Source organism: Lissotriton vulgaris, chromosome 1_1, assembly GCF_964263255.1.
Source record: "Lissotriton vulgaris chromosome 1_1, aLisVul1.2, whole genome shotgun sequence".
NCBI classification, from domain to species: domain Eukaryota; kingdom Metazoa; phylum Chordata; class Amphibia; order Caudata; family Salamandridae; genus Lissotriton; species Lissotriton vulgaris.
The window spans coordinates 25,362,450-25,377,943 of NC_141685.1; the positions used below are offsets into that span (position 1 = coordinate 25,362,450).

At 49.9% G+C, this 15,494-nt stretch overlaps 1 long non-coding RNA gene across 1 annotated transcript in view; it reads right to left on the reverse strand.

The window, feature by feature from the left end:
• The window catches only part of LOC147737023 (uncharacterized), a 52,902-nt gene extending 37,761 nt beyond the window's left edge, over window positions 1–15,141 (reverse strand). The window contains exons 1-3 of the long non-coding RNA XR_015309184.1: window positions 15,032–15,141; window positions 13,466–13,542; window positions 5,440–5,577 (exon numbers count right to left, since the gene is read on the reverse strand). This is a non-coding gene — a long non-coding RNA (uncharacterized LOC147737023). The remainder of the gene's footprint in view (window positions 1–5,439; window positions 5,578–13,465; window positions 13,543–15,031) is intronic.
• Window positions 15,142–15,494: the final 353 nt, after the last annotated feature.

Genomic DNA, 15,494 nt, shown 5'->3' on the forward strand with positions numbered 1-15,494 from the left:
ATGGCCAACGGCACCAATTAAAGGGTTAAATAAAAGTTATTGTAATTTATAATGGCAATAGCTTAAACTTTTGTAAATAACTTTTGTGAAGATTATGTTCAGTGTATTTTATTGTGACAAAAACCCAAGAACAGAAGTGAAATATTAAAATCTTTTTGTAACATTTGTAATAAAGCTTGAAACATTGATAGAACATATTTGAACCAGTTGTTGAATGGTTGCACAGATTGATGCTGTGGTGGCACTGAGTTATGTTGTGGTGGCAACGAGTGATGCTGTGGCATTCAGTGATGCTGTGGACAAACTGGGAGTGTAAACAAGCGATGCGCGCTCTGTGGTGGGGGAGGGGGAAGGCCATTAGCCTGTAAGAACTTGCGATGAGATCAAAGGATGGGTGGGAGGGACATTGGCGAGCGAGGAGTGAGGGGTGTGCAGTCTGGTGAGCTGAAGTGGCAGCAGAGGCGGAGCGCAGCGCGCACCCAAGAACTGGTGGCAAATCGAAGCTGTGCACAATGCGCGTGGTTGTGCTCACATGCACTGTACCTAATCCGCACTTTTGGTGCACTTTTGAAAGCCCCACTAAATATCTCGCCAAAAAGCATTGCTAAAGCAATGCCTAAGCTCGACCTAAAAAAGAATGAGATGAGCTCATGCAGAAGTGCAAATGTCACTAGAAGGCACCTAGTGTGTTTTGACACATACTGGGCACCGTAAGGCGTCACAGAGAAAGTGCCAGCAACTCAATGGGCCATTTAAACATTCAGCTGTTCAGCCATAAATAAGTGGCACTTTATGAAACTCCTGGTGACAATAAGATAATATTGCTCTGATAAGAGCCACTTGCAAAGAGCTGCTCTGGAAATCCTTAATAAAGGGGCAATTCCAAGATACAAAGACACAAAGGCAAACATTGTTTGTCTTTGTACAGCAGAACGAAGACGAACTGGTTGTTAACTAAGACAAGAGGAGTTCTCAAGAAGAATTCACGGAGTGTCAATAAGTGGCAGTCATAAAATGCTTCAGGATACGTGCGAAAACACACTCTGCCAACAATATTGCACCTCACTGCCCACTTTCAGGCCCATCATCCCCTCATGAGAAAAGATTAGCGGGTGCCTGGAAGTCAAACAGGGGAGATGTGCTCTCGGTGAGAAAGCCGTCTCAGAAAAATTAACGATCACTGTCGACAAGTCTTGCAGGTGGCCTTCCGAAAATAAAACGTGACCACATCCATGTTCCTTACTCATTCGGCGCAGCCATGTGCTAACTGATTTAATGTGTGCCTCGCCAAACACAAAAAGGACCAGACTGCATCTGTTTCGACATCGTCATCCAAGGTCGAGTATTTCCAGGAATTACATTTTTAATTTTACATCTTTAACACCCAGGCGGCTACTCGGAGTAAATCCAGTGGCGGCAGCGAGGGAAAAGCAGTCCACAAAAGTGGACTGGAGGCAGAGGGTTGGAGGGAAAGACATGCCGGGTCACGCAAGGTGCCGGTGCAGGAGGTGTTGGGGCACCGGATCGCCCGTGGCGGGACGCCCTCAGGTCCCCATCAGGGAGGAAAGGAGCGGACCCTGAAGGGCAGCAATAGCTCCCTCCCACCAGAGCCCTGGTGGAGAACCTACAAAAGATGGTCTGCCGGGAAATGAGCAACTGGGTCACCCATGCGCCGAACACCCATAGCCGTGGACACTGCATGAGCAAAGGCCGCACCCGCCTCTGTAGGGCCCGCGGTGGAGAAAGCTGCTCTTCTGTGGGCGACAGCTGTAAACTAAGGCGGCCGTCCTCGAAGCCAAGCGGGCCGGACAAAGGCCAGACCTGGAAGTTAGGAGGAGTGGGGGACCTGTTGCACCTCCGGAAAACACTGCGGCCTCGGGAATGACGGGGAACCGCCCTTTGATGACGCCGGTGAAAAAGCCACCACACGGTGGCCTGTCTCTGGTGAGGATGACACCAGCAGGCACCCAACCTCCGGAGAAGAGGGAGCATCCGAAGACGAATCTGCGACTCCGCACCTGCAGTAGAGTCCGCAGCCTGAGGCAGAACATCCTCACCATCTGGCGACGAAGGAGACGCCGGACAGGGCTCCTCCAAGTCACGCAGCGCCGGGGACAGGAGCCGATGTGGCCAAGGGGTGGTGCCAGAACAGCACGGACTCGACCTCCGACGAGGCAGTCACCTGCGTGGAGGGACAAGAGGGACCAGGGGAGTGACAAGAAGCCCTCCGCCAGCCTCGGGCCCGTATGTGACGTAGGTGGTCTGCCAACTAATGCGACAACGCCAGAGCCGATTCAACCTCCGACTCGAGCTCCGACAAGGCAGCCGCCTGCGTGGAGGGACAAGAGGGGCCCGGAGGGGGACAAAGGGTCCCAGTCCAGCCTCGACCCAGAGCGGGACAAGGGGGTCTACCGACCCCTGTGGCGCTGCCCGGGCAACAGCCGTAACGGCGTCAGCTCAGCCGTGGACTAGGCCGCCGCCTGTCTACACGGCCGAGCGGGGCTCGGGGATGCGACCCGAGCCCCGGCGACCTCCCGCAACACTACGGGGACTCCAGCAGGAGTTCGCGGCGAGGCAGAGGCGCCGTAGTCCGAAGGAGGGACCCCCGAAGGGCCACACCCCAGCAGCACCACATCCTTCAAGCCTGGAGCCGAGCCACTCGGAGCCGCCGGCGACGCCGCTGAGTGCCCCCCGCAATGCAAGGGATCGGCTAACGTCCCAGGAGGGGAAACAGGAAGAGACGCCAGTGAGGCCTGCAAAGCCACCGCATAAGTCTCCATCTGGGCTCTCGACGCCCCCTGACTGGGAAACAGTGGATAGGAGGACGACACACGGGCCACATCACCCGCTGAGAGCCCACGCCCCCGGCAGGCCCACACCAGCCCCGGGGACAAGCTGTAACATTTACCCACCGGGGAGAGACGCTCATGCGACATCGGAGAGGGATGAGGACGCAGACGAGGATGGCTGCTTCTAAAACCGTCTGCCGAGGCTGATCGAGGGGATGAAGCCGACTTGAGAGACGGGCCGAGAGTAGTTTCTTCCGGCGCTCCCTCCGCGACTTCGCCTTCAACTGTTAGCACGCCTCCCAATCAGTGTTGCCGTGATCTTACCCTAACACCACATGCATGGAGGTGAGGTTCCGTCGTCGACATAAGGCGCCCACACGACGTGCAAGTCATAGAGCCCGAAGGAATTCGCACACTGTTCCACCAAAAAAGATATCACAATGATGAAAGAATAAGGGGCCTAAACAGGCCCGAACAGACACCGAATCCGCGTTCCACGCGGAAAAGGAAAAAACTGACCTAGGTGCGCCGGGGTGGGACTTATGTGACCTCGCTGACATCACGTACGCGGACGACGCCTGGGCGGAGTCGCGTGATGCCGTCTACCAGGCGCGCAGGGATGCTGTGGCAAAAAGTTTTCCGGTTCCAGTCTCACGCTAGGGGATAATTCTATGTTAAGGAATCTGCGGCTAGTAGTCTCTATCAGATACTGAGGCTTGTGTGTTTAGTACAGGTTTAATCTTACGGTGTGTGGGTTTATTTGAACCCTGTGGTTTAATCTGCACTTGTTGTCTATGCGGTGTTGTCACACCCTTGTAATTATAAAAAGTATATTACAGGCGACCAGGTGTCTCTTGAACCGGACTTCTGAGGAAGTAATGGTGCACAGTTAACAGCTGGAATCCACAGGTGGGTATGAGTGGTCCCTACAATGGTGGGGAGCACGTAGTGTTCTTTAAATACCCCTAACACACCAAAAGGCCCCTTGGTGTCATGCCTCATCATTGGGGTCTTCGCACCCCTCTACGGGAGGTATCTGCGATTAGCAAACATATTCTCATAGTATAATGTGCCTCATGAGCCTCTTAACGTGGGGGGGGGGTATGTCGAGCCAATATGCATCCTGTAGAGGGGTGTGAAGACCCCAATGATGAAGCATGACACCAAGGGGCCTTTGTAGGGACCACCCATACCCACCTGTGGATTCCAATTGTTTATATATACTTGGCAAGGGAGAACGAATCCACACCTTCTCTCTCTCTCCCCTTTTTGTTATTTTCTCGCACAGTTAACAGCAGCAACATTGCTAAGTGTCAAGAGCCTGATTTAGAGTTTGCTGGCCGGGTTACTCAGACACAAACGTGACGGATATCCTGACCGCCGTATTACAAGTACTACTGAATATAATATAAGAGAGCCGTGTTTCTTTCTTTCGTACTTTCTATTTCTCTTGTTTTTATTATCTTTATTTTACTCTTTTTTTATTGTTCTTATTGCTTTTTCTCTTTCTCTCTGTTCCATCTTTCTTTAATTTCTTACTTTAAAAGTGCTCAGCCTCCTAAAGCATTCTATTCATTCATTTTGTATTTCTTTTTTCCTGACATGGGGATGACTGCACAGATATCCTTACAAGTAGGATCTTTTGAATTCTGCATGAACCTATTGGTCCTAGTTGAAGGTGTCATTTAGAAGTTAAATATATGTTTCTGATGTGAGGTAGGGTGGGTATGTGTGAGAATGTGTATGAGAGAGAGAGAGAGAGAGAGACAGAGAGAGAGTGTGTGTGTTTCTGTCTGTCTATGTCTTGAGTGTGTGTGAGTACTTCAACGTGGGGAGCCAGCTCTGACTATACTATACCAAAAAGAGGTATAGTGTGCAGAGAGTCCAGTGAATCCCCAGAAGTTTTACAGAGGCTGAAGTAGATAATACTAATGCTCTTTTGTGGTAATGTGGGGGAGAGTTAGACGTATGCAAGGGTAGTGTTATGCATTTGTTGTACACACAGTGGCAATAAATGACACACACTGTTGTACACATAGTGGCAATAAATGACACACTCAATGAATAAATCTGGGACCAATTTATAAAATGACACTTAGATTTATTTTGGGGAACCGGGAATTACATCTTGACCTATGGGGTGAATAAAACATTCAACATACGTAAAGGCAACATCTACTTACAAGACCATTCTTCAGAAGTTAAGGTTAGTATTGGACAAGGTTCAGTTCAGAACCAACAGTGCACCACCAGCGAGACAGGGGCACCCAGGTGCAGGTGAAAGTTCAAGGTTGGAAACCCAATACAAATTAAGGGGGACTGGGGCAATCGGACAGAGGCTGCTTACAGGTAAGTAACAGCGGCTTGTGGGAACTAGTCTCTGGGGGTTGAGGCGAACACTGGACATGGTCCAAGGCAGCACCATGACTATACCACACCACCAGCGGCACAGGGATGCCTGGCTGCAAGATGCCAACACAGCATCAAATGAAGTGTCGTGCGTGGTGACGCCCCAATACCGGACGCAGAGCATTGCTCCATGAATCACAAGGATACCTCAGTTGAATCACTTTCTCAACGTTTTATTCCATTTTAATCCATGTATTTTTCAATTCATCACTTTTTCTCCAATCACATGAGAGACACTTACCCACTATGTTCTAAATGCTGTCGAAGTGCCCATCCAGGCTTAATTCTGAAGCACGGAATGTGCATAAGTAATCCTCAAAGGTTAATCTGCATTACCCAAAGCCTTTCGGGCCGTTCTTGGCCCTTCGTCAGGGGTTATCTACAAATTCAAAACATACCCATAAAACTTTACAATGTAGCTCAACGTGTTAAAATCATGCAACAATTGTTGAAAAGTCTGTGTTTTAAACAAATAATTACCCCGCAAACAATGTCTGCCCACTGATTTCATCTCCAAACATTTTCCCGAAACATCAGCATCAAAGACAGGCCTAGTTGGAATAGGTCTGGAGGCTCAAGCCATGAGGCCGGTCGAAGGAAACAAAAGCTGTCATGTAAAGTTTTGATTCACGGGAACGTAGCAACACCCTTTGTCCTCTTCACCAAAGCCCAGGACGGATGGTTGCAAGGGTGCCCTTTGGTGTCAGAAAAGGCATACCAGAGCACGTCAAGGTTGAGGGGGTCTCCTTGCAGAGGCTGTAGGTAACGTTGAGGAGTCCAGACGAGGTCAGCTCATTGCGGACTCCCGCTCTAGACTGACTGGGAGCGATCGTCTAGAAAGGAGCTAATCTAACTAAGGGCTGAGCCCTGAATGCCAGCCTCTTTGACATGGTCCACCAAGATACCATGGTCGACCGTGTCAAAGGCGACCGAGAGATCCAACAGCACCAGGGCCTGAGGAGTACCCCTGTCAGCCCTCTATCGCAGGGAGTCCAATACCGTCAGTATTACGGTCTCCGTTGAGTCGGCTGGCCGAAATCCAGCTTGGTGTGAGTCGAGATAGTTGGATTGTTAAATAAAATTGGACAGGCACTTCACCACATGAGCCTCCAGTACCTTTGCCAGGTACGGGAGCAAAGAGATTGTGCGGTAATTGATCAGGATCTGGGGGTCTGCCCCTGACTTCTTCAGACAGGGAACCACAATTTCCTCTTTAAAGGACTAAGGGACACAGCCCTGGAATAGGTACTCATTCAGAAGAGAGAGGGCTGGACTCGGGAGACTGTGAAGGCTTCTTTTTTAGGACGTGTGGTGGGCAGCAGTCCGTAGGGGATCCAGATTTTACTTTAGACAAAAGGTCCTGGAACACCTGTGCACAGTGGTTCTCTGCAATCTCTTTTGCTGGTGTACATCGGTAGTGCCCGGCTCTTCTTAGGTCATCAGAAACTGAAGATCAGAGGCTGGGGATGCCCCGTAAAAACTAGATTTAAGGGTGTTACAATGCAGTGACAGGTAGTGTCCAATGGGCCCTCTGCCTGGGGTGTCTACGCCCTCTAACATGCCCACCTTCTGTGAGAGAAGGACACATTCCTAGCCCTAACTGCATAAGTCCCATCATCTTCAAGATGGAGCAATCGTCTAGAAAGGAGCTAATCTAACCAAGGGCTGAGCCCTGAATTCCAGCCTATTGGACAAGATCCACCAAGATACCATGGTGAACCGTGTCAAAGGTGACCGAGAGATCCAACAGCACCAGGGCCTTAGGAGTACCCCTGTCAGCCCTCTCTCGCAGGGAGTCCAATACCGTCAGTATTACGGTCTCGGTTGAGTCGGCTGGCCGAAACCCAGCTTGGTGTGAGTCGAGATAGTTTGATTGTTCAATAAAATTGGACAGGCACTTCACCACATGAGCCTCCAGTACCTCTGCCAGGTACAGGAGCAAAGAGATTGGGTGGTAATTCATCAGGCAGGATATGGGGGTCTGCCCCTTATTTCTTCAGACGGGGAACCACAAATTCCTCTTTAAAGGCTTCAGGGACACAGCCCTGGAATAGGTAATCATTCAGAAGAGAAAGGGCTGGACCCGGGAGAAGGTGAAGGCTTCTTTTAGGACGTGTGGTGGGCAGCAGTCCGTAGGGGATCCAGATTTTACTTTAGACAAACGGTCCTGGAACACCTGTGCACAGTGGTTCTCTGCAATCTCCTTTGCTGGTGCACATCGGTAGTGCCCAGCTCTTCTTAGGTCATCAGGAACTGAAGTTTAGAGGCTGGGGATGCCACGTAAAAACTAGATTGAAGGGTGTTACAAGGGAGTGACAGGTAGTGTCTAACGGGCCCTTTGCCTAGGGTGTCTACGCCCTCTAACATGCCCACCTTCTGTGAGAGGAGGACACAGTCCTAGCCCTAACTGGATAAGTCCCATCATCTTCAAGATGGTGGGCACTGAAAAGTGTACTTCACCTAGCCTCCAGCACCCGAGGGCTGAAGTTGGCAGAAGGGGGCACATCTCCTCTTCTATCAAAGGTTACCCACCTGTCCTGCCGCCAAAAAGGGGGTGAGGACAGGGTGGAGGCCAGCTCTTTCGAAAACGAGAGGCTGGGGTTGCATTACAAAGGAGGCAAGACCTCTGAAGCTCCCCACCACGGATGGCTCTTCCTGCCCAGGGGGGGTGTGAACACCTCCACCCAGGAATGGCCTTGTTCTCAGCCTCAGAGTGCGCAGGCACTCTCCCCTGAGGTCAGAACACACTCTGGTGGTAGCAGGCGGGCTCAGGCCAGCCAATGACCACACTAAGGATTGGTAGGTTTAAGGGGATCCCTCTAAGGGGCCCTCTGTGTGCAACTGTTAATAAAATCTACACTGGAATCAGCGCAAGTTTATTATGTTGACATGCTTGGTCATGCTTGGTGCCAAACATCACATATTTCAGTGAAGCCACCATGGAGCTGCGAACTCATAATGATGAGTGTCCAGCCTATGTACTTACTATGACGTCCCTGGTCACTTACAATATCCAGGAATCGACTAGGATATTGCAGGGGCATTAGGGACATTTCATGCACATATGCTCTCACAGGGGGGAGAGGATGCGGTGCAGCCGACAGAGCTGCCGACTCGGGAACTGGGGATCCGGGTTCAAGTCTATGCTTCAGCGTAACATCCTGCGATTCTGGGCTAATCACTGCATCTCCCGGTGCCCATAGACATCGTCTGTAAACCCTCACTGGTGATGAGCTGCAATATATAAATCTGCGAACTTTAACTCACTGCCTGAGATATGTGTAAGACATACCTCTAGCAGTGTTCATGGGAATGTATGTATAGGCATTTATATAGCGCACTACTTACCCGTAGGGTCCCAAGGCGCTTCGACCGCTGCAAAACCCTTCCTGGCTTCCCTGAGAGATGGCACACAAGGATGTGTGCCTGGTCGGCTCTTCAGTTTTGTCAGTAGGTGACAGAGTCTGAATTTAATAATTGTCCCACTCAGTAAGGAGGGATCAATCACCCACTCCCCTTCTTCTCTGTCGTCGTCAGTTGTGTGTGTGTCCTCCGGGTGATGAGACATCGATGCCACCGGAAGGGGCTGCCCGATGAAGGCAGAGGAAGAGGCATCTGTGGAACAGATGAGGCCGACTCCGACAGAAGAAACCGGAGGTAGTAGTCATCAATCATATGTTGCAAATTAGAGATGAGAGACATGGGCATCTGCACAGTTGGATTCTCAAGTGGTGGTTGAGCATTAGGCTCAGGGTAATGATCATATCCTTGGCTGCACTTATGTCGTTTCATGTATCGATGTGGATTGTGGCTATCTTGGTCTGACTCTATCCGGTGTACTTCTGAACGGTGCTGTTTTGGAAATTTTATAAAATTGATTATTAAAAAAATAAATCATATCCTTGGTTATCATCAATATCTTGCCATTTGATGAGAAGCTAGGAAGGAGTACGAGCAGCACGGAACCGGTCATCCTCTTCCGAATCCTCCTCATTAGCCCCATAGTCAAAAAGCTCCACAGGAAGATTTGGAGATGGTTGAATTGGCAACAGATCCAAAGAAGGGTTCCTACATTGAAGTAGGAAAACAACTGTCGTGCCTGAAGGCGGCAAAAGTGTTGCTGAAGATTTCAAGGGGACTAGAGACATCAAAGCTAAGGGCGGAACCAAGGATGCCACCGACGACCCAGCGGTCAACGACGAAGAGCGTGGTTGAAGTTCCGTAAGGAAAGGTTTCTGTGCTGTCGACAAGGCAAACGTCAACGAAGAGGCAACCTTTGACGACAAGGCATCCGTTGACGAAGCAGGTAGAGCCTTGAGAGCAATCGACCGTCTCGTCAGCGAGGAGGCATCCGTCGACGATCGACTGGAGACAGTCCTCTTTTTCATCGACGACGAAGTGAGGGAGGTGGAAGACGAGCGAGGCTTCACTGACAATATAACAAATATCGACGGAGAGGACGCGGATGAAATAATCATTGTAGGTTGAGGAGAGGAGAAGGTGGAAGTCGTCATTGTAGCAGTGGCGACGGAAGTCTTCGTCGACGAGGGACCCTTTTTTTAGGCAAATATGTCTCAGGAAGAGACTTAGACGCATGAGACTTAGAGGCAGATCTCGGAGGCGTAGAGGGCATAGGTAGTCCCTTAGAAGGAGCAGGAGCCGTTTTTGAGGAAGAAGTCTGGCCTTCATAAGTAGAGGTGTGGTCTTTCTTGAGCACCTTAGCCTTAGCAGATACCATCTGAGCCGCACTAGCCCTCTTCTTAGAGATGACAGTCCTGAGAGAGGATTCACTCTCAACATCTGATAAGGGATTATCCTTTTTCTTGAGTTTATGTAACCACAGAAGTAGACGTCCCTCTCTGTCTCTTAAAGTCTTTTGAGGAAAAGTCCTGCAGATTTTACAATCTCTCACCTGATGTTTAAGGTGGAGAGAATAGATACACTTTTTGTGGGGGTCTTCGGAATGAAGTCGGAGTTTCCCACAAGACTCACAGTGTCGGATGCGTGACCTCTTTGTAGTAGACAAAGCAGTGAAGATATTCTGGAGAGTTTCTGAAGAGAAAAGGTAGAGGTACTAAGCAGAGCTCAGGGAGACTCCCTTCACACGACGTGCGGTAGAAAATCTGAGAGCCTGAAACTCTGAGGAGAAGGTTCCAGAGGGTGCTGTTGCCTGATTGGCTGGAGTTTGTACCATATCTAATGACTTGGACAAGGTATTAAAGTGACAACTTTTTTCTTGTAAACGTCTGTTACAATACTTCCTATTGCTCTTTTAGCTATGCTTTCGCTATGCTATTGCTATCCTATGTAGCGTGAGAACCCCACTTAAGACGACGGGGAATGATTCAAGCATGTGAATCTATGAAAGATACCCCATTACTGGAGAACAGCAGATGTCTCACTACTGAAGCTCTTACCCAAGTTGCTTTAGCCTTAGTCATCTCTCACATTGACTACACTAATTCTTTACTTTGGCATTCCGGCATATCAATCTAAAAGACTGCAACTAGTGCCAAACCAGGCTGCTAGATTAATCGCCAGCCAAGAATGCAGTATGCCACCCCTCTTATAAAAAAGTTACATTGGCTTCTGGTAGTCGAACGCAGTGCATTCAAGTTGGGATGCCTCCTCTTTAAAGCGCTCCATGGCAACTGCCCAGTGTCTTTTTTTTAACATTTATTTATACTTTTTCAAAAAAGATACAAAGCAGATTATCAATGCAGGTGTACAAATGAGGAGGGTGCAGTAGACCAACATAATTGACCTGAGGGCCATTAAAGCACGGTGAGTGAATGATCCATACAATGGGGCATTAGAGACAACATCATGAGAGAGACCACATAATAGCAGTATTCAGTCAGTAGGCGAATTTAGAGGAGGAATGGATTGAGGGGGGAACGGGGGTACGTGTATCAACCTGTTGAGGGCCTGGGGGGCACAGGCAGCTGCCACAGTGGTCGGCTGTGTGTCGTCAACTTCAGAGACTGGGTTTGTTAGTAGATATGTTGTAAGGGGTCCCCAGTTGTCACGGGGCCAGGAGAGAAGTGGGAGCAGCTCAGCAAAGGCGTACATTTGGTCCTGCCAGAATACCATATCTCTAATCTATTCCTAAACTTAGGCGCTCGGCCCCAATGGCACGCAATACGGCGTTTGGCGAGGAGGAGGCTAAAGGAGACAAATGTTCTTTGTGTCACTGCTATGGTTGCAGTATAGCCAAGAAGGGCGAAAAGGGGATTGTGTGGGAGGTGTAGCGATGTCATTTGTTCCAGGACCTCCAATACCTGAGTCCAGTACCCCTGTACTACAGCACAGTCCCATGCCAGATGGAGGAAGTCAGCCCATGCAGCCCCTCATCGACTGCACCTATCATCATCCCGCAACCGAAAGCGATAGAGCCCAGCAGGTGTATAATATGCACAGTGTAGGTATTTATATGGAGTATACGGAGGCGGCTACTAGAGGAGCTATGCTCCGTTTGCCCGCAGCAGTAAGTCCATTGCTCCTCCGTTATGTTGAGCCGCAATTCTGCAGACAAGTTATCCTTGGAGGTGGTTGGGGAAGCAGAATGAGGAAGGGGACTGAGTGGTGTACAAAGAGTGATAGATGGAAGAAACAAGATGAGGTGCCGCATCCTCGGCCAATATAAGGTGAAGTGCAGCGACCTCAGGTGGCTCATTGGGGAAGGGAGGAGTGTGTTCCTTGAACCCGTGCCGTAATCGGATATATTTAAAAAGGTCCATGGGGGAGGGGGTTAGCGCAGTGAAGAGCTGGTGCGAGGTTCAGAATATGCCCTGGGAGTAGAGGTCCCCCCAAAGTTCGAATCCCATATTTAGCTAGAGTTTTCTTAAATATTCCCTCCAGTAGGACTGGCATTTTCGGATGGTACGACAAGGGAAGCAGAGGCGAGTAGAGCAGAAGGGCCCAGGTTCTAGTAACAATAAGTTGCCATGGCATGGCTTGGATGCCGAGGAGTTAGGCAGCGTGAGCCCGGAGCTCCGCGCCCGATCCCAGCTAAAATCCTGTTAAACTGTACTCCACAAAAGGTCTTGCACGCAAGACAGTCAATGATCGTGAAAGCTCAACTTATTGTAGGTGGTTATGTGGAGTTTTTGGAAAGTCCGGCCGTCAGAATGATACGGCCCCCTTTCCAAAAGGCTTATGTGCATACCTTAGAGAGCATCTTGTACTTGCGCTGTGGAATAACAGGCTGCCTCCAGATGTTATTAGCGCACGTCTGAAGGAGGAGGGGTCATCGGAGCAGTGTCATCCAGGGCATCATCCTAACTGAATTCCCGGTGCTGCATTCCCAGAGGCAGGGACATCTTGCCTAGAAGGTCCCTTGTGCTGTGTTGAATGTCTGAGAACAGAGAGCCCCATTGTCACTGAAGCATACATAGAACATGGAGCTCCAACGTCAAGCAGAAGATAGGCAAAATGCACAAACAAGGTGGGAGGATAAGGCCACAGACATAGGAATGTGGAACAAGTAAATGTTCAAAGCAGTGAACACCAGGGATGATACCAAAAAGTGAATACCACAAGCAAAGAAACTAAAGGCAGCAAACCTATTAGTACAGACGGTAAAGGAAGCGTTTATAACCTTCAGTGGTAAGTGAGGGAAAGGTCAGGGAAGTATTTGAAAAATTAATAATACGCACACAAAAAACACGACGGCCAAGATCTCTCTCTTATACATTAAGGAAACTAATTAATGGCAGTATAGATGAAGACCACACGCCTTGCGTACAAATAAAACAGGAAAAGACAGAGGCATGGTCACCTTGTTCCTATGACGTAGTCCTCTAAATCAAAACATACTCTCCAGTCAGTTCAAGGACCACACCCCATCATGGCAAAGAAGATGGAGCAGGGCAGACTTATAACCTGATCATTTTCAAAGGCAAAAATACCCCAACTTTTGGCTCTTTCTGAAGTACTTAGGCACTTTGAAAACATACTTTAAAGATCAAGTACATGAAAACATCTCAAACCAGGTTGTTAGCACATAACTCAAACGACAGTGATTAGTGGTGTAACAATCTGAACGCATACCAGGCTTACAATTAGATAAACGTTGTCTGGCCATAAATTTGAGGTTATTTGTTTTTCTAGGGGAAAGAGGAGCTCTTTTTTACAACAAGTTCTCTTTCTTTGAAGGCTATAACTGGGAAACAAGAACGGGGGGAGGGGACTGGAGGCACAGGAACCACATCAAGCCGGAGAGGGAAGAGTGGAATGGAACCTAGATAGGAGATAAAATAACTTACCAGGAATATCAGGCTGTGGTGATGTCATGATATCGCAAAGCTCCAGACCCCCTCCGGAATACCAGAATACGAGTTACCTGCCACCCGGAAGAAAAGGGGTTTTTTTTGTGTTTTTTAATCAGCAGAAACATAGTTCAGCCAAAGCACATGAACATGTAAAAACGACCCAACCCCACGCAAACCATTCAAGCAACGAGGCGCGATAAGCAGATTTGACCATCCTGAGAAGCGAACGGCCAGCAACAAAATGTACTGCGGTTATCAATTAAGGACACGCACAACAAAAACCAAAAACAAAAGAGATAAATAGGGCCGCCATGTGGGACAAAGCACACAGATAAAGTTTCAAACAGGGACCTAACACGCACAGCGTTTCCCTTGCGGGAGCGAGCAGCGGCGCAATCTGTTTCAAAAGCGTGAGCAAGATAATTGAAAACAGATGGCGCTGCTGCTCGCTCCTGAAAGGGAATAGCCAAATGTGCACGAGTGCCAAAACAGAACAGTGCAAAACATGCACGAGTTTAAACAACATCCTGAGAGACTCCAAGAGGTCCCTCCTATGCAGCGGTTGCGCGCTGCATAGGTGAGACCTAAAAATATTTGCAGCAGGTCACGTCCCAGATCAGCCAAATTAAAAGATGCTCACGAGGACACGCTTGTGTCAAAAACATCATTTATAGATAAGGTCAGCAAATGGGTAAAGTCCGTGGTTGCAGTGGCACAGGAGAAAGGTAAGAATGTGCAACTTGAGATTTGGCGACTATGGCGGCATTCAGAATCATGCGTGAAGCCTCCAAAATCAGCCGCTGGGGCCTGTGGAATTGACAGTTCTGAGTTGCAAGCTGCAACCGTCTTTAGTCTACAGTCGAGGACGGTGACTGGGAGCCCCAAGGCCACGACGAGTCTCCTACAGCCAGGTCGCAGCGCATTGGATTTATTTAGGTATTTTTTGATAGCGCATACTTTACCCAGCGGTGTCAGAGCGCTTTAAAATAGAGCAAAGTATATAGGATTAGATATTATCGTAACATACTTACAGAGTATAAATCTGCTAATAATTACACCATGCAAACCACATTCCACAGTCGAAGCGGAAGGACAAAGTAGTCTCCAGTGAAGAACACAAAACAGTCAGAGTTATCGGAAGATGGGGAAAGAGGTGGCGGTACGGAGGAAGCGAGGTCCAAACTCTGCCTGCACAGGCACAGGCCCCGTGCATGAGAACCATACGGCCGCGCGCTCACAACCTAACCCGTCGTGGGTGGTAAGAATGACGCGCAGCTGGGCCCGGCTGGACCCGCCCCCGGCAGGGGAGGAGCATTCACACCACAGGCCACGCCCCCACTCACAGGCCCCGCCCCCGGCAGAGGTGGAGCATTCACACCACAGGCCCCGCCCCCGGCAGAGGTGGAGCATTCACACCACAGGCCCCGCCCCACCGACAGGCCCCGCCCCCACACCCACAGGCCCCGCCCCCGGCAGAGGAGGCGCATTCACACCACATTCCCCGCCCCCACATTCAATGCCCCAACCTATTCACAGCCCCCTGCAGTTCTCATGGCTTACCTTAACTCTCTCTTACTCTCTTGTGCGTTCGAGGGGGCGCACCCGAGGGCCCCGCGTGACAAGAGCCACGCTAGTGACCAGCAGCTGCGCATGCGCAGGACACGCGGGTCACAGGTGCGCACGCGCAGGATGTTTCCTCATTATGGCCGCGCATGCGCTGAGAATAGCGAAGCCCGTGAAACTGTGTGCGCCATTAAATATTGCGCCGCCTCGCAGGAACCACACGGCCTGTACAGAGTCCAGCCGAGCGGGGACACAACCGGGAACGTCCACACTGTCTTCCATCACACACAAGCAAACCCCAGGACTGACTACAAGCGCGGGATAAAGAGGGCTTGAGGGGATTAACAACTGCGCATGCGCGAACAGCAGACAGGGCCTAATGCGCATGCGATGAAGACAGATCCGGACTCCCGCTGCGGTGCGCTGGTCAAAGAGTAGTAACATCTGCGCTAAGGATAGT